Source organism: Galleria mellonella, unplaced genomic scaffold, assembly GCF_026898425.1.
Source record: "Galleria mellonella isolate WM207_F2 unplaced genomic scaffold, CSIRO_AGI_GalMel_v1 utg312, whole genome shotgun sequence".
Lineage (NCBI taxonomy): Eukaryota > Metazoa > Arthropoda > Insecta > Lepidoptera > Pyralidae > Galleria > Galleria mellonella.
Window position 1 is genome coordinate 6,390,027 of NW_026442074.1, and position 25,881 is coordinate 6,415,907.

The 25,881-nt window shown below is 28.8% G+C and overlaps 1 protein-coding gene across 1 annotated transcript in view; it reads left to right on the top strand.

The window, feature by feature from the left end:
- Positions 1-374: 374 nt before the first annotated feature.
- Positions 375-25,881, top strand: part of LOC113515198 (uncharacterized) — a 55,289-nt gene continuing 29,782 nt past the window's right edge. Inside the window, exon 1 of the mRNA XM_052896081.1 lies at positions 375-735. The gene's annotated coding sequence lies outside the window, so the exon portion shown is untranslated. The remainder of the gene's footprint in view (positions 736-25,881) is intronic.

Consider the following 25,881-nt stretch of genomic DNA (forward strand, 5'->3'; position numbering starts at 1 on the left):
CACCACTCACACATTCATTAGAAATGGTATTTGGCGCCTAAATTAAGTACAAAATTCAAAAGTGAAAGTCTTTACTCCTATAGTTTAACTTTAGTTCTTATCTTAAATATTTTTAAATACCTAACAATTACTATCTACTACCTGATAATAATTATGATAATTATTAAAGATTTTCCGTACAGGTGAAAGTTTAAGTTGTGTAGGTAATGTATGCACGTATTGCATGAGTATCTAAGTAATTGAAAATAAATTAAAAAAATAGAAATATTTTCTTTTCGTATTGTTTATCAATACTATTGGAAGATATTGAAATTAAAATGTGAAATGAAGTAGATAACTTGCATTATAGTGCGATGCGTATATGCAGCAAGATCAACTTGAAGCAGTTGACCACCGTCCGGCGTGTTCACAGCACGCATCCGACGCGACACACTTCCGAACGAACATTACCGCATGTCACTGGCATGTGAGAACAAACCAATTAAATTTTAAAATTACCAATTAGACGTCTAAAATTTGTCTATGGCTTCTAAGCGCGTAATTCAAATTTGGAAAGGAAGAATTTAAAGTGATGTGTTCTTTAGTTGAGTGATTTTATTGTTCGTGTCCTTTCGAATTGCTTTATTAAAAATTGTTTTAAAACGAGTTTCGGTTTATTGTTCATTAACTGCTGATTTACAAATATATTAATTTTCGGATTTCCAACAACGTGGCCTAATTTCGGATGTTATTATGGTAAGTGTTAAATTTAATGGCTTTATTTTGATGTTGTTATGAAAAATAACTCAATCGCTTATATTTTGAACAACAGATATCTTTTCTACATTTTAAGTTTTTTTTTTTTTTTTTATAAAACAAAACCTTTCCAAAACAATATATTCACTAGTAGTACGATATCTAAGAGACGATCTTCCAGTACATTCTCTATTAAAACTATTAACAGGTTGAATAATTCGATACTTCTCGAGTATCTTTCCGAAATTCAATTTTAATTGAGTCGAAAGGGTAAATATTTCATAATTTTGAATTCAAAGGTTATATTTAACTTTTATATTTAACTTTGACTAAATAGATAATCGAGTAAGTACATATACCCTTTGTTTTTTTTAACCACATTTGTTATTGCCTAGCCTGAAGAAACCTTATTTTCCTCTTTTTAAAATTCCCGTGACGTAATTACTGGAAAAAAAATTGTGGGAAGCTATATTCCATATTTGAATATACGCGTGATGTACTCGTAAGTGTGAAATAGCACAGACAGTATGTAGGTATTTCGGTCCTAGGGTAAGTATAAGGATATTTTTTTGTGGTTGCGATTGGTGAAACTCGCATTTTATATTTATTATTTATATTTATACTAGCTCCGTATCTGTATTTTCAGTGTACATTTATCCAATTCATTTTTAAAAAATCGATAAACAATGTTTAACCGCTAATATTACATAGTAGATTTTGTACCTGTGAAGTTGGTCTGGAAGGCTCAAAATATTTTGTCATTTTCGAATCAAGTTTTTGGATCAGTAGAGCAATCCCTTAAATGGATGCTAATAATTTCGATTTCACTCTGTATTGTAGAGATACGGTAATAAATTTAAAATGAGTAAAGATAGAATTGCGGCCGTATCTTTGCGTGTTATTACGATGATGAGAGATGTAATCTAGTTACTGGTGTGACTGTGGATGTACAGTTATGAGCTTTTTGCTTCGAGCACGCGCACACCGGTACAGCTCATACGATCGTTTCTCTATAACTGATTATAATGTCATGGCCTTAGATTATATAGAGAGAGCATCGAGTTTCAAAAACATGTCAACGGTCAGCTTAATTGACATTTTGCTGACAAAATTAGTCACATTTTTTTAAATCAACACAAATTTTGCCATTTTGTAATTAAATTAAAAAAAATTCAGATAAAATCGATTTTTTAAATTTTTATTCTGCCAGTAGTTGCCACGCTTAACAGGCGAGTTGGCTTTTAGAGATGTTTTAAGAGGGACGCTGCTACCCATACCTCGTCCTCCCTTAGTTGCCTCTTATGATACCCACGGGAAAGGAAGGGGTGGCTCATTCTATGCCGGGGCACACACTATTTCCTATGATATTATATATATAAATAACTACTCGTATTGGTTACAAATAGATATATATGTATTCTTAAAATGGCGGCCATTTTCAATGATTTTAAAACGAAAACATATTATAAGTGTATATTCTTGGATATAAATCTAAGTAATCAGTAAACATAAGCTAAATTCGATATGAACTGATTCGATATGAACATTACAAATGCATTGTTTATCTTGTTCTTTCAAATATATGCATAAGAATTTTGTATCGTTTTCTTCCATACATATAATTTCTCCCATGTACTGAGTAGTAAATGTACATTAAAATAAACTTATTCTCGTACACATGGATAAAAAAGTTGACTTGTTTTTGATGAAGCATTAGTATGGAGATACTCTATCTGTATAATCGAAGGTCGTGGTCGCATACAACTACTGTTATTATATGCTAATACTTTTCATAAATGAAAATATATAGACGGTATAATAATTCTGTTATTTTCATCACAACTACTTAATATTAGTAGTATGCGTTGGCGTAGTTAAAATTTTTTTGTAGAGGGCGTAGGCTCATTAACAAATTCGCATATGTACTCACAGACATGTTTTTATGCATAGCTGAAAACTCTGCTTCAATCCTAGTGTGGGCATAATTAGAAGTGGACACAGCCCACCCTCTTCTTTATACGCCTTTATACGCCTATGGTAGTTACGTAAAATTTACTTATAAATGCATGATTTGACATTCTAAACCCATTTTAATCTAATGTATCTATGAAACATGTCAGCATTCAACGATGCGTGTGTATGTTCATGATTGAGGTTACTTTTTTCGGAGCAAAATGTGGCTGTTAATTCACTGGATGGGAGGTATGTTCTTTAATTTTATCTACTTAACATGTTTCGAAATCATACAATTAGAAATTTTAAAATGATATAATAGGTAATTATATAGGCAGGCTGTGATGAATCAAAATCTAATATATGACCCCTTTTTATATAAAACGTATAAAACCGTGATATAAACCACAAACTAGTTATGGTATTATAATCCGCAGGTCAAAAATATGTAATTTTATATAGATACAGCTCTACCGGTTTTTATTATATATAACAACAGTTGTAACAATTTGTTTAATTGTTATAATGTAAAATTATGTTCCTAGTTTAGGAATATTTTTTTGTCCAAGGTTGTAATGAATAACAATTAGTTAAATTATATTAGGTATAACAAAAAGTTTTTGAAAGCAGCAACACACATTTTCTTGATAATTTTATAGACATTTTACCTGTTTCTGGATTTCACTTTGTTTTTTATCGATTTTTTTTCAAATAGCTAGATCAAAGAAGACAAAAAAAGCTTATTTGTTTCATTATTATTTATGACATATTATTATAAATAAACAAATGAGAAAGTGAGTTTGTTATTTTTTGGTATCTTAACAACTAAACCAATCGTCAGGAAATTTGGTATACTCGTGTTAGTATAAAATATCTCGTTCATACGGACACAGGTGGTACAGATATACATAGCTATAAATATTTCATTATTCAAATAATGAGAGAACATATTCATAATTCTTATATTAATGTAGAATGTAAAATCAATATAGAATATAATATTATAAATGCGAAAGTTTGTATAAATATTTGCTATGTGATGTGATGCAAATATTTTTACACATAGTTTTTGATAGAATTCATACGGACAAAGTTGCGAGTTACAGCTAATAGATGATAAAGATTTGTGAACAATATGTTGCTTCGTTTAAAAAAAATTACTAGATTAATGAAACTTGTCTATTGCAAAATAAATTACGTAGATATCGTATAATATCGATACTAATATTATAAAAAGATTTTTTAGTGTGTTCGATTATAAAAAACAAACTCAGATATATCTGAACCATTTTAAAAATTATTTTACCCATAGGAAGCTCTATTATCAACAAGTAACACAGGCTTATATAGCCTGTGTTACTTGTTTTATTTTCGAAAATTATGTTTACTGGCGCGAAGACGAGCCGGATTTCTAATATACAATAAAGACCGTCGAATAGGAAGGCTTTTGAAATCCTACGAGAAGGTACAAAGCTGTATGTATATAAAGTTTCTTGTGTTCTAAAGGTGTAACCTACCGGTGTACCAGTGCCGCATTTAGCCGCAGGGTCCCTTTTTTACGTATAAAATAGATTATTATATTTCAAAATTTAATCTCAGAATTACAAATTTATTTTCTATTATTTAAAATGTTTAAATAATTTTACCGGGTATACAGTATTTAAAAATTGCCGTATATAATTATCCTTTATTTTGGTTTTAATAATACTTCTAAACCAATCCCTAGTCATGGCGACAGTATTACTAGTAATCAAATTTCAGCACACATTAGTAGAAAATTAAGTTCCCAATTTTATATTTAGGTACCTAATTTCCCCATTCTGCTCATTTGTGGCAAGAGACCATTTGTGGTGGGGATCTTTTTTGTAGTGGCGCATAGGCTATAACCTATGAAGCCTATGTTTAAACGCGGTGCTACGGTGTACTAAATATCATTCAAATCTTTTCAGTACTTTTTACGTGAAAGAGTACCAAACATCCATATATGTATAGATACATATAGCGTCACAAACTTTCGCATTTATAATAGTAGTAGGATATTCATTATATATTTTACTGCATACGTTATTTATATTTTTCCTTATACTTGACATTGATTGCCAAAAGTGATTAAGACGTTAATAAAACGTTGACACGACAACCGTGAGGTCGGCAAAATGATGCTTTCAATGTATACGACCATAGATAATATAATATTATTAATATGACTAACAACATACGTCTATTCGTCAAAAAGCCGTAAAAAGGACACCTAATAACCAATAAATTTTACGACCGTATAATTTATGTTTCTGTCATTGAAACGTCTTAATATTTGCGAAAAGTTTCTAAATTAGTTCATTTAATTATAATGAATTCATCTAATTAATAAGAGATTTATTTGAGGAAAATAAATTAATTTATGTATGAATGTTGATGACTAGCTCATCTCTGTCACGTCGCGCGGCAAATCTCGGCGAAATGTGTGTAATTCCGAAAGTTAACCATTCACCGTACGTAAGGAGAAAATTGTTCACTACATTTTTACGTAGGAAATTAAAACAGATCCGTTTTGTTCAGTTATACCCGCTTATTTACATGGGGTATATTTTGCATAGAATTCCATAGGTGAACTCTGACCGACTGTTTCCTATGGACAAACTCGATTTCTATTTTAGTGAAGTTACACAGTTCTACAGAGATAATAATTTCCTTCTACTTTTTTGCTACTAGGATGCTAGAAACTTTTACTTCTAAAACTTTCAGATTTCATTTAGGATATCCACAAGTTTTTTAATTATTTTGAGAGATGTACTTGAAGATGTTCATGTATCCACTCAAAATAGTTTAAAAGTAATATTTGATAAGTACTTAAAGCAAATTTTTAGAAAATTTTATTTTTGATATCAGTAGGCATCAATATAGATGCAAGGGGGGAAGGGATTGTTAGTAATAGAAACTAGAGGTCCCATTATTACTTTTCTTTCTAGAAAACACCGTGATCAGGATAGATCAACTACTATGATTTCATTCATACCTACATATGTATCTTTGCTTACTGATTCCTCGCCAGTGTATACTGACAACGCGAGCGAGATTTATTTTTAAATTTACATCTTGTAAGAAAAACTATTAGATGCAATCTTTTTCTTTGAATTTGTATTTAATAATAAAAATATAAATAAATATATAATAAAAAATAAATTTTCGTGGAAAATAGCTAGTATTTAATTAGCCATTTCTCGCGGTTTTGCCCGAGTGATTAATGTACAAAATGAGGGTGGGTAAAATATAGCAATATTTGTATATTGTAGTTACAATATTTATACCATTACCAGTTCTATTTTTTTCAAGATAATTTTCGAATCTGGTAGTTATAAATTATGATTTAAAACCCAAAACAATGTCAATATAGGTATTATCATTCGAAAGGCTAAATTTAGTGTGCTAAATTATTCCATAGTATCGTAGTTTTATTATTACCTATCTAATATTTATGTCTATACTTGAACTTGGCATATGACAATGACACCTTAAATCTTTAAAATGTTATACGTATTTCTGTTCATCCGTCGACTTTAAAAAGTAGGAGCTTATGTGTATGCAATATAATTGCCAATTTTGAGTTTGATGATTTTGTAGGTACTTGATTCCATAGTAATCTCAAAATTGAAATAAGTTGCATTATATCCTTTTTTTAAATCTTTTGTTTTTCTATACATAGTGAGAGAGTAGTAAGTAATATTTGTTATAACTATTATAATAAATGTAAAATATTACCTATAGTATTGCACATACTAATATTTTTTTGACTGGTAGTAAAAAAAGAAATTAATTTATGATCATGACATTTAAATTTATCAATTTTGTTGCCTTAGACTGCTCTAAGGTAGACATATATTAGATTCCTGTATTTATAAAGATCATTAAGAACTCTAATACTCTATAATGAGACTTAAAAAACTTATGAGAACAAATATATCGTATATTTGTGAATCACGCCCTAGTCGTACATGAAAGTATTACATACTTTCATGTACGACTGGCCCTGTCTAATAATAACATAAAGGTACCTATTCTCTAACGTAAAATAAAAATCATGGAATAATTACAAATTCTTGGATTTAATAAAATCCATAAAATATAAAAAAGAAAGATGTCACAGAATTATTGGAACGAGCATAGTAAAAAAAATATAATAATTTTTTTAATTTTTAAAAAAATATATTAATTTTTTTAATTTTTAAAAAAATATATTAATTTTTTATTTTTTTTTTATTTTTAAAACTTCTTATAAATAGATAATTATAATTTATAATGGTGATTAGAAATTATATGTTAGTAGTATGTTAGATAGTGTTAAACTTTTAATTAATTAACTTTCTTATCGTTTAAGTATTTTATTTCACTTCGTTAATATATTTTATCATTGCCCAATAATACAATATTGGGTATATATCATATGTACAAAAATATACATGTATTATTCATTCCAATGGTGTACAGATAACTTCTGTCTATGGCAAAATGATGTCTAGTGCTCATTAAATGCGAACACACTTTCCCACTATGACTTGTAGTTTTAACAAACAAATATTTGACACTCATCTTTTCATCAGTGCTGGGTCAATGGATATTAACAGATTAAAAAGTATTATTTGATATTCATTTTTTTTTATAGATAGGTAAGTTTCAGTGAAAGCGTCTGCTGAATAATAACTATACTATTAAAGTAGTATTAGTACCTTGTGGATGATATTAAAGATATTTTTAATACGAATTTTCAGTTGTTTTTTTTTATTATTTTATTAATAACAAAACAAATAGAAATGAGTGAAACAGTAAAATATTTTTTCTATAAACATTAATACAACAAAATAATATGTCACATAAGGATTAAAAATATAAGTAATATAATAGTAGGTAATAGCAAATAATAATTATAATAGACAAATGTATTGAAATTAATTTTGTAATTATAAAATTATATCCCACTACTATTATACATGCGAAAGATTATGAGAATGGATGGATGTTTGTAAATATTTTACGCAATAAATGTTGAACAGATTCGAGTAAAATTTTGTATATGAATAAATTATATTCTGAGAACATAAGATACTTTATTATGTGGGGGAAATCACGGAATGTAACTAGTAACTTATATTTTACTTTTCTAGGTTACCTTTGATCTATTTTCATTCGTATTTTTAGATCATGTAATTAAAAATTTGTTTCACTTTTTAAACATTCAGTTAACGTTGTAAGCATAATCTCTGTTGTAAATCTATCAAGTACTGGTAATTCGAAATGTAACATCCTCAAACACGCGATGACCCACATATATAGGTACATTTTTTAATGATTTCCTAAACGCCTTACCTCCACTAACGTGTACTAGGTTAGTGTGTATCAAATTCTTTATAGCAGGTCCGTAACAATCACCGTTAAATTGATTATTGAAATTCATTTGCTGTGACGAATAAGAAAGATGATCTTATAGTATTAGTGCGAACATATAAGGTAAAAATAAATATGTCCATGACTCTAACCATATTTGTAAGCATTATTTTAAATTTTCGTCCTATATTTATATTAGTATTTTGAATGCTCGTTTGAAACTGTTTTAAATAGAAATTTGCAAATTTCTGCGATATTTATACTTATAACTTATGGTGTCAATTATCTTTATTTCAACGTAATGCCAAGAACTTTAGATATAAAATAATATTTTTAGATTTTTTTGATATTAATGAATTATAATCATAAAAAATGCTCTAATTATGAATGCTATTAATTAAGTATCAAAGTTAATTGGTTTATAGTGGCCATATAGCTAAATGATCGTTGTAATTGTAAGACGCCATGATATTCTTTTTCATGGTGCAAGTCACGTAACTGTCGCTTTTTAGCGGGAGTTCGGTCAAGGTAAGGAGTGTTAGGTTTAACTCGCGTGGTTAAATATGACGAAGCGGAAGTTTTATTGTTATTTTCTTTTGTGTCAGTAATCTAAATAAAAAGTCAGTATCAGCGAAAGTGGAGGTCGGAGGTCGTTTTAATAAGAATGTTGTTTGAAAAATAAGACGCCATTTATATAGGTATTGTTCATTTTTAGATTGCGATACATATTGTTGATCGGTTGCCTTTCGAATGTCTTAAGAATGAGGTCGTTATCAATAAGTTTGTCAGGTTTTTGTGAAGAAGTGAAAAGTTCTACGGAAAAGTCAGTGCTTTTCGCCATTCCAAAATATAACATATATCTCATATAACTCGTATGATCGTCATGCCCAGATACAAATGTATATGTACTATATTAATAAGTTTATAAAAATGATTTCTAATAAAAAGTATTTACTAAAAATTTCATAACAACCCAAAAATAGTAAAAAATTGCAAAACTATGCGGGCAGTGTGCGCACAATAAGAACTGAAAACAGGATGTTTGTTTCTACTAATAAATAATAAATATGCTTATCTATACAAACTAACTTATAAGCTTACATTTAAAATACCCACATATCTGAATACATATTATATATATATATATATATATATATATATATATATATATATATATATATATATATATATATATATATATATATATATATATATATATATATATACATAATACGTACATGTTCATATATATATAAATATAATAATATAAGTTGTATAGAGTTTCATAGTTTAGCTGTGTGAATGAAGATATGAATTTAAATAGATGAGGTCTACCTTCGATATTTTAATGTTGAAGTTTTTAGTTAGTTATTCTTAGTGTATTGTATTGATAACATAATATTGTACTAGCTTTTACTATACTTAGCTGTAATAGACAGAAGTTTGTCATCATGTTTGTAATCTAGATAATATTAGAATCCTATTATTATCTAGATGCCAAAAAAATTATCACGTTTTTGTTAAAAATATATATGTATGAACACTGTAATTATTCTTGCAAAATATATTTTTGTTGGCGTGTTGTTTCTTTACTATTATAGTTTCATCTAATCGGATAAAAAGAAAATAGGCACGTTACGGAGTTTTAGTTCTGAGATTGCTAGAGTGAATGCGCGTTTTAACGAATTTAATTATCCATATTTTGACTCTGTGTTTATATTTTGCCATACTCGTAATGTATTTACTTGTTTTACTGTTCCTTATTGTAGTTGTTACTTAATTAACATATCTATGTAGATACATATTATTAGGCGTATTATCATAGATAAAAATACATCATGTTGTAGGGCCTAATGTGGCTGTTTTGTTATTTTAGGCAAAAATAAATATTTCCATTTTTAGAATGAATGTACGATTTGTTTTTCGAATATCACTCGATCGAATAGCCCTTTGCTCCCCTGGCTCCCCTTAGATCCGATTCTAATGTATATTATGTAGAATGTAGATTATGTAGAATATAATTCTTATTAATATTATAAATGTGAAAGTGAGTTTGTTTCTACCTCTACTGCTACCTGTTGGCCATTTATGGCTTGAGCAATCATCATGAAATGTAGTATATATGTATATTTATAGTAGTACAAAGAAATGGATTTAGGCTGCTTTTTATATTGGTTAATCAATATTTTCCGGTTGTCATAATAAATATATTATGAAGCCGGGGATAAACTACTTAACTGAATGAATTACGGGAAATAACCAATTATACACCTATATAATTTTAATGTCCACTACTACTTATAAGTAGTCATATGTTTTTACTTTTTCATTAAAGACAACAAGCTTGTATATGAACATAGACCTATAGGCCAATAAATGTAGTTGTTATCGTTTTATGATAGTCGAATTTGGAATTAATCTATAATGAGAAGAACTAACACAAATTAGTAAGGCAATAAAAGGTTTATTGTGTAATGAATTAATTATATTATGTTATATAAGACTGAGTGACAGACTGGAACAAATATATATAATACGTATAGTTAGTAGCTAGTACCATTCTCAAATACGTTCAGATCATGCCATTAGATCATGAAGCGTTTAAAATATAATCTGTAATATTCTAATCTATAAATTAAAGCATAAGTAGGCGATAACGTCTCCTTGTGGGCGTTGCAGGCCTAAAGGAGGGCGGTAAGAGATCTAGAAAAAAAATGGGGGCGTTGTGTAGAGGCTTAAGGGGTGATTTGTAATTTGAAATAGTAGTGATTTTTAAGTAGCTAGAAAAATAAGGGCGCTAAAAATAATTTATTCTCGAAGTGGGCAGTAGATAAAATAAGTTTGGGAACCCCTGGCATAAGTGGATTTATCTACATATGAGAAAACTATTTTGAATTTAAAAAAATAGACCTCGCAATATTATTTATGATTGACGCAGAAATAAGCGTCAGCTGTAGTGGTATTTTAACTAGTTCAATTATTATGTAATAGAAACATAGTTGAAGAGAAGCTGGGTTTCATCGGAGTTTCAATGGAAAACGTAGCTATCACTTTCGCTTTTATCCTTCTATATTCACTTTTAGCACTTTATAACCAAATTTATGAAAATTACTTACGGCTTACGAGTGTACACGAAAAGCCTTGGTTATAGTACATTGCATAATACAATAAAACATTCCTTTTTACTGAAACCCTTTTGAAATACACCTTGTTATTACAAAACGTTGGCACTTTGTAGTGTGGTAAACTCATACATATATTAGATTTTATAGAGCTAATGTAAATATAATAATAGTCTAAATAGAGAACTAACATTTGACTATCGTAAAATTAAATATATAGTCCTTATACAAGATAATAAATAATGTTTATATTAGTTGTACTATACCAGTATTATTATTATTATATTACGTCTTCATTTACATTAGCCGTTAACTGTCCACTGTTGAACACAGGCCTCCCCCATAATGGCGGTTTTGCCACTATTATATTTATTATATAGGTATTAAATTTACTCATCCCAAAATAATGCTGTGCATATACATACTATAGATATATTCTTCGTATAATTATCAATGGTTGTCTATAAGGAACAAAACCACTGTTGTCAAAGTAGGCGCCATTTGTTCCGCTGTCTTGGAAAAAATATTCACTATCTATTTGTCATATGTCATATTTTGCTCTCACTTTCTTCTATTATTCTATATTACATATGAGAATGACGAGTGTGCATGGCAATAGTTGTTCATGCACTGAATTTTCATTTAATGTTAGACATAGACACCTATATAAATATACATTGTAAATAAACTGGCTTTAAAAAAAGTAATTCAATTGAGTTTCTTGCCAGTTCTTCTCAATTGGATCTATATACCGAACTGGACGGTAGGGAAAATATAAAATTATAATGTAAAAATTTGACGTTCATAAGCGGCTAAAATGTCCTACATGAATAAATGATTTTTGAATTTGAATTTGAATTTGAGTATATAATCGATATTGCCCTATTCTGACATACTTATGATTTTAAGAGTTAGCTACCTTTACAATAATTTGTAATTAACTTAATTAGAAAACTAACTTTAATTTTATTAAAATTAGTACGAAATCAACATTAAGATGGTTCAATTTTAAAAAATACAATCGACAGAGAATCTTTTTCTTATTAAAGTCGGTTGATAGAGTAACAGCAAAAAATACGTAAAGTAAAGAGTACACGCGACGAATGCAACAGATAGTGGTACGCTATCTTTACTTTATCTGTCTGCTTATATATCATGTCCAGACTTTCTAGAGCGGCTGGAAATTAATACTTTCCGCCAGATCTCCTCAGCCGGAATATTGCACGCCGATATACATTATTGTGAAACTATCTGAACGTAATGCAAGGAAACTAAATGTACATTAGTAATGAAGACCTTGGTAGTAGCGGTATAACATATTACCTTCCAATGATCGCAGATTCGATCCTTGCACGATACAAACATTTGCATTCATGAGCATGTAAATTTGTATTTTTTTTTGATGGGTGAAAATAGTATGGTAACCCCGCCTGGGCTAACGGGATACGCTGGCGGAGCACCAGTGAAGGGTGATAGATGAGAATGAAAACAGGCCAGTTAGCTCATTATGATGAATTCATCAGGAATTAACCTGATAGTTTCCAGGGAGAACCGCGAGGAGGTCGACCTGATTGGGTATATTGCTAGCAATAGGATTCTCAGTCTCCATTACTAATAATCCCTTTCCCCTCTGTATATTTGTATTAATCAAAGTGTTCTCTATATATAACATGTACGAAAAAAATGTAGCCTTATTTAGAATATATAGCTTACAATTGGGTCTAGATGATTTTGTATAAAATATGTCCAGAGATATTAATTTATTTATATATAAATACATGCATAGACTCTGAAGCAGTAAATTTTATTGTAACATGATCACTAGTATAGAATATCTCAAGATTAGCAGTATATACTTACTAATAATACCCAATACATCATATATATATATAGTTAGCGTACCACTATCTACCTACGTATTTTATGGATATAAAATGTGTAATAAATAGTCAGCTGTTGGATTCAAATGTGTTCGGTGAAAACTGTATGGTAACTCTACCTGCGCGATCGATACCTACTCGTATATGCTGTCGGAGCACTAGTGAGAGATGATATGTGAGGATGAAAGCAGGTCAGTTTCCCCATCATTACAAATTCGACAAGAATTAACCACCATGGTTTTCAGAGGAAACCGCGTGGAGGTCGTACCTGATAGGGTATATTACTAACAATGTTAATAGACTCCATTACTAAGAATCCCTTTTCCCCAATTTGGCGATATTAAGAGTACATTCGTTATTAAGAGTCTGTCTGAGATTACGACATGTGGGAAGGGATCTGGAGGCGGATTATTAGGTGGAGATATCAGTCCCCATTATTCGTAGTTACACTATCTTCACGCGGTACATCTTGGACACTCGTTGTTAAGTTCCATTAAATTGATTACAATGACACAACTAATCTGATTTCATCTTCACCAATCATAAGCCACTGGTATATCGTTAGCGCAGGCGGTGTTACCAAATCGATTCAAAATTTAATTTTTTAAAAGGTGAAAATGATTTGGTAACACTTTATGAGTTTTCCATCGACTGAAATTATAGTTATGATTCTATATATAATCTGTAATTAAGTAAAAAAATTGGAAACCAATACAACTTTTAGTATAAACTATATATCAGATAAATAAAATTTAGGATTGTCAAAAAATATTTAACCGATGGTGAAGAAACGTTCTTGGGTGGCGACCCAGTACAAACAAATGTAGAGGTGTATGTTTAGCAGTAGTCAATTAACGACTGAAATGATGATGATGAAATCGTATTTTATATACCTAGTATGCGTATATAAGAGATTTTTTTATAATCGAATATCTATCTACAAAACGAACAATTTTACTTTTCACTATTGCATTATTCATACAAAATCTTGGCGTATGCTTTTTAATATTACAATCATATTCACGCATTAAGTAAGTAACCATGTTTTATGGTTTATAAGAGATGAGAATCTTAAAGTTAATAAAGTAACAATGTTGTAACATACAAATAAAACACGGATAGATTTATATAGATTAGAAGGAGTCTCTCTTTTTTGTATTTTACTCCATATTTGTATGTATGTAAGTAGGACATGCCTAAAACCGATTTCTTTGGTAGTAGGTATGTTTTTAAACTTGTAACAAATGATTTATTAACTTTAAAGAAATCTTTTAATAGGACATTAATAAAAACGTTTATAAATATTTCGATTATTCCGCCCAAGACTTTGGATTGTGTAAATCATCTAGATAAGTGGCATACGAATTTGTTGTTAGATATTTGTTAAGAGGTATATAGGGACAGAATATCCATAAAATCATTAAGCAGCAAGGATCGAGTAGCTGGATAGTAAAATTTATTATTTAATATAGAATTTTCAAATGCAAGGTTACGGATTTACATTATTTTCAAACATCCAGAAAGATGACACAGCAACCTCATTGATTAAAAGGAAGATACCTACAACTGTATATTGGAGGTTGAAAAAGTTTATATTTGAGTTGGGTATATATATTATTTAATCGTTAATGGTCTGAGTAGCAGATGAGTGCGTAGCCATGTCTACGTAACACACATAATCATAAATTATGGATTTTGTTCATATTGGAAATTTTAGTTGGCTGTAAATATATAAGTAATATTTTATGCTAATGGTGACGATCGTTATAGTGGAACTTTAAAGTTTAAAATAGTTCTACTAGTTTATAGATGTAATTACTACTACTATTACGGTTTCACTGCAGTTATTATATTAGTATTTTTTTAATAACGGTACTATATACGAGAACGTCGTTTTTAGTGTAGCAACTATATTTATTAGAAAGCTGCGAGTTTTTAACTTGATCAATTAATAAACAATTTTCTCTAATTTTTATATATCTTCTATTGGAAGGTGTAATAAAAAATCCATAAAAAATTTTGAATCTAAATATCTGTTTGGTTTTACACTATTGAGCTTCCAGATATGGGATTTAGATAATTACTCTAAATATTTTAAACTAATTTTGGAAATTTATTAGCAGTAGCCTGCGGCTTCGTACGCGCGATTATTTTATTTTAGATCTTTCTTAATTACCCTTATATTAGGTACTTATTATAGAAAATTCCGTTTCTGTCTTCGTCTGTCACTGGATTACTTGCAAACTCTAATCTCAGGAATTTGTAATCGGCATCTTAAAAAATAAATTAGTATCATCATTGTTATTCACTTAATTAAATTATCTTGTTATACGTAGTTACATCACACTATTAAAATTGTGTACGAACTTTACATTAATAAACGCTGTATTAAAGTGAACACCAATGTGGATTGGTCAAGTAGATATAGGTTTCAGTGATGAAATTACACAATATATTATATTTTATTTAATATAATATATTATGTAACTACACGTTTTTTTATATCTAACTACAGAAGAATTGGTAATATAAAGGTTATTACGCGGTAGGTACGTAATAAAGGGAAACGTCATACATATTTCATTTATGTTATACAGCAACAAATATATTTTACTCACATCACATCATTGGCATTGTATTTTCAAATTTATACATAGTCAGCTGGGCAAGAATCCAAGTGATTTCATGTGGCTAACACATTTTATATGAGTTAAACGTACTAGTTAAGATATCTTTTTGAAAGTTGGTACATGTTGTTGAATTTACAATAGAATTTTACATTGCATTTTTATAAATAGATACTTAACTGAAATACAATATTTAAACTAAATATTATTATTTTTCAATTTAAATAAATAGTAAATAAACTATTCTATTTATCAAGTTGGAGCGAATAATGCATATTTATAAAATTTCATTAAAAGCAGTTAAGTGATTTCGAACATTAGCATCAATCAATATCAAGACACGGGATATTTATATATTAAGATTATATAATAATGCAGACTTGTAAAAATACCTTGTTTTCTTGGTTACCATCATTGAGATTTACTTAGTACGAGGAAATGATTAGTAAGACATGTTCCTTTAGATATAAAGGTATATAATTATAATTAACAGACAAATTTATAAGCTACAAGAAAGTAGACAACATTATTCAGTAAAATTTATAAAAAAAGGGATTTTTAAGAAAGTAGTAGTAGGCTTTATTTTGCATATTTGAGATTGGAAACTGTGACTCGTTTACGTAAAGTAATGTACATGAATAGATATTAACAAACGTAACATATTAAAATACCAAAATAAATTATTTTTATTGTTTTCAGTTGACTCTGGCTTATTTATTCGGCCACTTAAATACAAGAATTCGATTATATAATCCGATGAAATGGAATTAAAAATTCAAAATCGATTTTTATTACAAAACTGATTTCCACGGAAATTCTTAGAAAGTTATAATCAATAATGTATGCGAGTTCATTTGAGGCTAATGACTAGAATTTGAGAAAAGGTCTCAGGAAGAACTTGTCTTACATTAAATTATAGTTAAATATTATAATGTAGGGTACATTATAAAGTAGTATTATTTAACTATATACTAACAATGCTATCTATAATGAATAGAGTCATCCATTCTTGGATGAATAATTTAGGTTTTTTAAATCGATGAAAATAGAATGATTCGTCTTCTTGTCACAATAGTTTAGATAATAGTAAGTCTACTAATTAACATGTACGGGCCCAATGGAGGATGAAATAGTGAGAAAGAAGTCATGTTAGTTGGCCAATGGTGGCAAACAAAGAAGAATTATGATTTTTAAAATTCGAGAATTTACAGTTTGACTCACAATAGTTAATATTAAAAAAATGCCACGATAATTTCTAGAGAATCGCGTCATGACCGATCTGTCAGTCTCGTTCTTCAATATTAGGTATAGACTAATGATATCTTGATGAAGTTAGCTTTCATAAGCTATTAAAAGCTTATATATGAACTTCCTGGTAATTATGAATATTTTAGTACTTAAATTGACTTCTACAGTTGACTATATACGAGTACGTGCCTAATGTATATCTAAATAGCGTTGGTGTACTGTGACTCTCTCCATGCAGTTTCTCGAAACTCTTGTTTGCTCGTTCGTGCCACTTAGCGTACTTGTTAGAATTAATATATGTATTATATTGAACGAGGAGCAGAATTGTTGGATATACGAGTCTGTTTATTGATATCGTTAACGAGCAATTATAAGTTTAGACGTTTAGTTAATATTATAAATATAATAAGCTTATATGCTCATTTTATTTTTATTATTCTTATTTATATTATAAAATAGATTCAGCTGATGATCGCTAAAAATTTGTAGATTAAATACTAAGTTAAGTTTCATATACACCTATTGATTTTATCAACTATTTACATTGATTGATTAAAGGAACTGTGCAGCGGAATTATGAGGAATAAAGTTTCAATTCGTGATGCACCTATATTCTATATGTAAACATATTTTTTTTTCATAATGGAAAATATGCTTAGTTAATGAAAAGAGGTAATTGCAAAAAATCTAATAGCACAAAAAGTAAAAATACAATGTAATATATAGTAGTAGATATATATAACTGTCGTTAGTAGACATTAATGACAGAATGCATACGTATAATCTAAAAACACACATACTCATAGCAACTATTTCCAAAATAATAATAATATGAAATACAGACATTACATTTCATTATTGCGCGCGGTCGCTAACTGACCTCACGAAACGAAACAACTTGTCAAAGCACGTGTTATGGATAAATGGGAAAATGCATGTATAACTGTAATCATAGATATCCAGTTATTGTATTGTATTAGTACTGTAAATACTAAAGTTATTGTTAAGTGTGTATTATAAAGCGTAATCGTGTTCCTTATGGTAATCTATGGGGGCGGCCTATGTCCAGCAGTGGACGGATAATAGTTGAAATGCTGATGATAATGATTATAAAGCGCAAGTAAACTCTTAGATATGTATAAGTTTGGATTAGAATCGTGAAATCGTCTCCCTATATACAAAGTAAAATGTCGAAAGCATGTTCGCTCACGCTAATTTTCAAGTTCAATCAACTGGCTTTAATGAAATTTTGTAAATATGTACTTTTAACTCTAACTTACTGTCACAATATTGTATTCATGGTTTAATAATACTATATTCCAATAACATAATACAGTACTTACAGTCACAGTAATGTAATATGATTCGACAGTATTGTATTTATCCCGATAAGAAAAATTGGATACGGTATTTGGTGGTAAGGAACAAAAGAACGTTCGAGCAGGTTAGATAACCTTCAAGAAAAGAGCATATTCTTTTTTAAAAGACCGGCAGCACACTTGCAACGTGACTGATCATGGGCGGCAGTGGTCACTTATCATCAGGTAAGTCGCATAGAGCATGCGTTTTGCCCCCTGTGTTATAAAAAAAAAGATAGTATATTTTATAAAATATTTTTTGTTGCTTGTTAATAGAACTCTTACGTCGATAACGTAATGGAGTAAGAATACTATGTATCACCGCTTCTTTTAATGTCTAGAAAGTTGTGTGAGCCTACTAAGGGTTTTTTGTAAAATATTTTAGTTTAAAAGAGAAATGTTTAGCTAAAGATGACTCTTTTATCTACGTTGTTTATTTTTAATTATTACATTTTTTTCACTGTTAACTTAGATTTAATTTAAAAAAAAATAAAGTATAAAATTTATATATATTATAATTATCAATTTCTATAAAGGTTCATTTTGAACATGAAGGAGAATTTGAAACAAAATCCTAAGCCAAGATATTTGGTAAAAGTAGGCTAATGCCCTTTTCTTTTGGACATATTAATGCCGATTAGTGGGGCATTAATGGGTTGTCATGGGAAGATTATTATATAATTGTTTATTAGAGGGAGACTTTATACAAACCTCTGTCTCACTCGTGTTTCTGTTGTGAAGCAGTTGTGCTTGCATGGTTGTCTTTCGGTTTGAAGTATGGGATATGACAGAGAAATTACAGGGTATAAGTGCATAATCTTCAGAAATGGCAACCATGGGTGTATTCTCTGATGCCCATAGTGCTGTTTATATTTAAAGGAGACAGTTATCGTTTTCCATCAGGTGGATCGTTAGTTTATTCGCCATTCTAAGTATTTAAAAAAACTGTATATTAGATGATAAAAATAATAATTTTACAGTATCAAACTTCTAATGTACGTAGCGGTAAACTCACGTCCTGATATTACATACGAAGTGAGTTATTTAAGCTTATGCAAACACGTTAAATTTGTTCTCGAAAGATGAAGTTTCGGTCAATTGTTTTATCTACTAATTATTTTTGGATAAAAAAAATATGATTACGACTATCATATTTAATGGATAGTCAGAGGCATTTGTCTGTTGAAACTGTTGCTGTTATCACAATATCTAAACATATTAATATATTGTTGTGAATATTAGAACACAAATTAAAATTTTCGCTAATTGTGAACCGAGTTTGATAATTATTTTTTTAATCTGAATGATTTATTTTCATGTTATTTCTAGTGGCTTTCTTTTCATCTTTCTAATTTATATCTTATAATTTTTTTTGTTAATCCTGCCCGCAACTTTTTAAATTTCGTTTTAGATTTAGATATTTAAAAAATATCTAATTTCTAACCTACGCAAATTCGATACAATCTTTCAACGGTCGTTTTACTCTCTTAGGTGTTGATTTTTCAATTTTCATAGAACACTATAATATTGTCTCTGTTTTCAAAATCATCTTTGTTTGTAGTGAATAGTGACCCACAAAGTTCAGATCGTTATGAAAAGTCGAGGACAATCGCTGTTTCTGTTCTGTGGCCTGTTTTAAGTATTATAACTTGAAGTGGTTTACCTACATTTTAAAATAAAAATCTTTTGTCATCTTGTGCAATTGTTTGTGAAGCAAAAGCTTAAGTGACTGTCTCGAATAGTGAAAAAGTTGAATAAATATAAAGATAATATATTCATATTCACAAATATTAACCTCGTATTTATCCAGTATCTATGTCAACAAATAATAGCAAAAGATTTTTTTCAGTAGAGACAATAACTCTTTTTGTCTTGCAGATAGATATATGATATATATGGTCATAAAGAAATAAGAAAACTGTTTTAAATGACTTCAAAAGAGAGATTCTTCAATTATAACTTTTTTATGATTAACATGACAGTAAAACCTTTACTAGACTTATACTAATTTGTCACGATTATGGTTTTTGTAGTTTCTACATTAATAAACTAATAAATAGTTTAAGTACAAATTTATTTCACAAAAAAATTATCTCATATTACTATTACTTATGTACATCGTCTTCTGGTGTCAAGAGTTTTTAAAATGCCTTTATTATATGACGTTATACGTTATTTGTTTTGTAATATAATATATGTAATATAATATATGTTCTTCCGTCCCTGCGGGTGTCGTAAGAGGTAACTAAGGAAACTTATGGTCGAGAGATAGGCAGCAGCGACCCTCTTAAAACATCTCTAAGAGCCTAACTGTGGTTGCCAACTCACCTGCCAAACGTGGCAACTACTTGCAAAACTCCCCTTATGGGGAAGACCTGTTCGGCAGTGGAGCGGTAACGACCGAAATAATAATATACAAAGGCTCCTGACGTCGCTTACTGGACGATGACTTTACATACATTTTGAAATATATAGCAAGTAACAATCATTTTTAAATTATCAAATATGAATTTGAAAATTTAGTGGTTTAGATTTGACCAAATATTGTTCAACTGAGCGGTCACCGGTGTATAGACAAATTATGAAGATGTTAATAAAATTGTAAACATTTTTGGATGATTTATCCGAATTTATTAATTATTAGCTATAATCCGCGGCATTATTCGCGTCAATCAGTAAACAAAGTATCCTAAACGTTTAGTTGGGATTATAACCTATCCTTGTATCAAATTTTGAAATCCATTTAGTAGTTTTTACGAGAAAGAGTAATAAAAATTCATTTATCCATCCTTCTTTACCTAGTTTCACATTTACAATATTATAATAGTATGTACAATATACACTTAATGTTTTGTACATAATTAATCCGCTATTAAGTTACTTATTATGTAGAGGCTATGTATTGAGAAAAGCTTAATTAATAGTGAGAAATTAATTATAGCTCATTTAGTACCTATTAATTGGTGATAGAATAAAAAAGTGATTAAAACCTAGACCGAATGAAACCAAATCTAAATTAACCTATATTTAAATAACGATCGAAGGTTAAATTATCAATTAGATGTATGTTAACCTTTGGTGTACAATTACAAGAGGCTGTTTGTTGTTTTCAAGAGAATAGGTTAATACTTATCAAAGTAAAAGTTATATCATTGAAGGCTAATTGCACATATCTGGATTATACAAATAAGCACTATAAACAAGCGATGGTTTAAAGTTTTTTATAAACTTTTCTTTAGAAGAAGAATTAAAAATATATTTAGGTAAAAATTATTAATATTATTACTACTACTACTAAAACCTGCTTTAATGTAATTTAATAAATTTACTAAAATAAAAAAAAAAATATTCAAGTGTAATTATATTATACTTATCAACTATTATTTGCCATGTGGTCTTGGCATAGAATAGGCTCCCCTTCCTTTTCCATGGGTGTCATATCGTGTGTTCAAAATGAATCTTTATAGACATACACATTTTATTTTTTTATAAAAAAAAATTGCAAATAAATGAATAGTAACAAAAATATAAAATATCGCGTCAACAGGTCGTATTTGCAATTAAAATTAATACAATTAATAAATAATAACATAAATAATAAACCAGTATGATTATAGATACCAGGGATGGACAGCAGCGTCCCTCTTAAAACTTCAACAAAAGCTTAACTGCGGTTAGCAAGCCACCAGCTAAGCGTGGCAATGGCAATTATTGGCAAAACTCCCATATAGAAGAGGCCTATGTTCAGCAGTGGACGGTTAAAGACAGATATGATGATCTACCTACATGTAATGTTAGATAAAGTCTCGAGAATTTCGTGGTATGGCATATACATGCTGGAGTATTTTAGGAATTGTTATTGATTACATTATTAGAAAATAATATTGTAACCAGATAAAGCTTTTTATCAAATATCTTATTTCTTTTATTTAATTGTTAAAAAGATAATGAAAAGCAACAATTCCAATCGATATGCGTCACTCTGAGCAGTAGTTAACATATATAAAACATTATAGATAATATATTTCGTTGAATACCGTATAAAATAAGAATTTATAGGGCCGAGAAGATGCGATAAAATTTACATTTGTGGTAATCGATAGTTACGTAGATACTTATTATTTAATATTTTAAAAGCGAGAGTCACAGCCGGTTTCGAAATTTAACATGTTAATTGGACTGTTAAAATATCGGGATTAGACGGAAAAGCTAATTCAAATCACCGTTAATATTTTCTTGACGAAAAACTGATGTATTTAGATGATACCATTAACATTTTTTATTAATTAAATTTCAATAAATTATGACTGTAATAGTTTAATTGAATATATGTGTTTATAATAATTTTGATTATTTTACGCATAATTATTATCTATATATAATTTCACCAAAGGGAAACTTTTTACCTTTGAGATATTTTTATCTTACTCTCGTTTCTGCCTCCAAAGTTATACATGGTATATATGTTTGTATGGTTATGTTTTGATTTTGATTGTCAGCAACTTTTTATCAAGTAGACTGTAGTATTATATTAATTCTCTTTTTGATCATAAATATAATCATTTTTGAACCAAGCAAAATAAATAAGTTTAGCTAACGGCTAATAATTTAACGACAATAGATTCAAGGGATGAAAGAAGGGTGTTGATTGTGATATTTAAAAATAATTTTATTGATTCATAGGCAATAATATATTATTTTATTTGTGTATTTACTAAAGAATCACAGAATAATAAAGTATTTAAATTTATAACAATTATATCTAAAATATAATGTAAACGTTTCTATACATATTTTATATATTTCTATATAAGTGTTTTGTCCTTTTGAGGATAAAGCAATAAACTAAGTTGTAACTATTTTTTACGTTCTTTCTTTTTCCTCCTAACTTTACTAATTTATTTTTGTTGTTTTGTGTGTGCTGGAGAGACAAATTATATTATCTACCTTAAATTACATTTTCTTAAATTTAAATAATTAAATTTTATCATCTTCATAACATATACTACTAACTATCAATTAATTATTTATAATAAAACTATAGTATGTATGTAGTTGTTTTGTATCTATGTAGATAAAACGGTATAATAACACTGTATTTTCGAAATTATTACTCTTGCTTTGAAACACCTGCACGTACATTTTATGTCTCTCAATTTAGAAAATACGTACACAGTATGTTATTACATAGCGATATTTTTGTTAATAGTTATTAATTTTAGTTTCTTTGGTCAGTGGATGCTAATTAGGCGTGGCTGCAGTTGTTTGAAGTTTTATACCAGTGGTAAGTAGATATTTTATTTTCTAATTCTTAACATGTGTCGGTCAGTCAGCCCACCCATAATTATGTAGTCTAGTTCTAGTTTTATTTTGGTACGGTTTCTTTGTACGATTATTTTTTAATCAAATACAACAAGGAGGACAAAACCCTGTGGCTGTGTATATGTGTGCGTATGTGACTTTCTTCTATACTATTTAATATACATATAATTTAAATAATATTATTTAGAGGTATATAATAGGGCTAAGTAATGACAGAAATATCTACAAAGTTTAGTGTTGCATATTTTTTCCTACCCTATCTGTCAGTTACTCTAAAAGCAAATGGTGAAACTACTACTAATTTATGGACACTTCTGTTCATTTATAACTGTATATTGGAAGGCTCGCGTGCGACATGCCAGTAAAATGCAAAATTGTAGAAACAATGTGATCAAGTGAGTGGGTCAATGTTACGCTGTTAATATTACTCTCACTAAGGGATTACTAACTGTAATTAGATAAAATATTTTTTTATACTACAATGATGATAAACAACTATATGGCCCGTCAGATAGGCTGGTTACCATGACTGCTAGTAAGTATAGCGTAATACTATTTGTTGATTGCAATATTAGAGTGCAACATGGGCATTGCCTACTCTTATGGAATCTTGTTACGCCCTTTTTGAAACACACCATGCTGTACTCTTTAGGGTAAACCTTTTTTTATTTTATTTTCTGACTTCTCAATAAAATTATATGTAAATGTTTAAGCAAGTAGACATATGCCAGTATTGTAACTTTCTCTCTGTGATCTTTCTTATCTTGTAATGTATCTTTGAATACAATCGAATACAAAACGGAAAAACAAGATTTATTATACTAATTTGTTTAACGTTACGCAGTGCACTAATTTTGTAGATAAGTACCTTTATATTTATAGCCAAAAGAGAAAATATTTTTAAAAAGAGAAGGCTTTTTTGAAAAATACTATTAAAAAATAGTGACTAAAAATACTATTAAGAAATACGGCCATCAACGTAAATGCAGCGAAATTTATAAGAGAATAATTTAAATAATACAAATTCTTAAAATGTTTTCCTACATTTATTTAATATTAATATAAGATTTTCTCCTATCCTCATCAATAATGTTCTTCATATTATTAATTAGCTTTTAACACATTAATAAAGTAAAATGTTAATTTGTTGCGATTTATTAGCAAAATAAAAGAGATCAATGTCATGATAACCTATAATAATTAGCATATCAATTATTAAAAATACAAATTAGCAATGTTGTAAATTATTTTCTTATTTTGTTTACAAATAAATATCGCCGATATATTATAGGAGTATTTTAAATCTTAATTTTGGGGTAAAATATGTAATCACTTTCACTATATAATTAGTAACGTCGATGATGTATGCATTATCAATAAAACACTTTTTTCGTGATCTATTCGAATATTAGTTACAGGTTTGTGTATAGCAGGTTTTTTAATTAACTGTATTTAATGTTATCTGACGCCATGTTTATGTAATATAAGTTTAGGCCGAGTTTTTTATTTTTTGTTTATGGTTTATTTATAAAGTATTTATTACTGTATACTAAATAGGTATTTATTGATTATCATAAAATAAAAATGATTTCAATAGTTACATTATCTTACTTATAGTATAAATATAAAGTTTTGTAAAAATGTTTGGATGTTTAGACGGTTGTATGTTTGTTACTCAGTAACGCTTAAACGTCTGAATGGATTTAAGTGAAATTTGGTGCACGGGTAGCTCATATCCTACTTGAATACATAGGATACTTGGTGTATTGATTCTTGTTGGCAAAACTATAATAAACCACTAGTATACAATAGGACTGTAATAGAAGTAATACTGAATACTATTGATGGCAACAATAATTATCGAAATAATTCTGATGAACATGAGAATTGTCAAAGGTATCATATAACATATACACAAAAATTCATAATTTATCCTGTACTCTAAAAATAAATAAGCGTAAACATAGGAAAGAGTTTTAGGTTACAACTTTAACTTCAGTACAACATGGGGTTCTTCAAAAGGTAAAGAGGTTTCTTCAGGGTCGGCAACGCGCGCGTAATATCTCTGGTATTGCAGGCTACGGTAACCGCTTACTATACTTATGCTTGTTTGAATTATAAAAAAATTATAAGTACTTTTTCAGTACTTAAGCCTTTATTTCTACCTAGTTTGAGGAATTAAGCATGACATTGAACAGTTTATAAACAAGAGGAAGAATGAAATTCCGGTGATAAGTAGTTACTTTGTCAAGTCGGT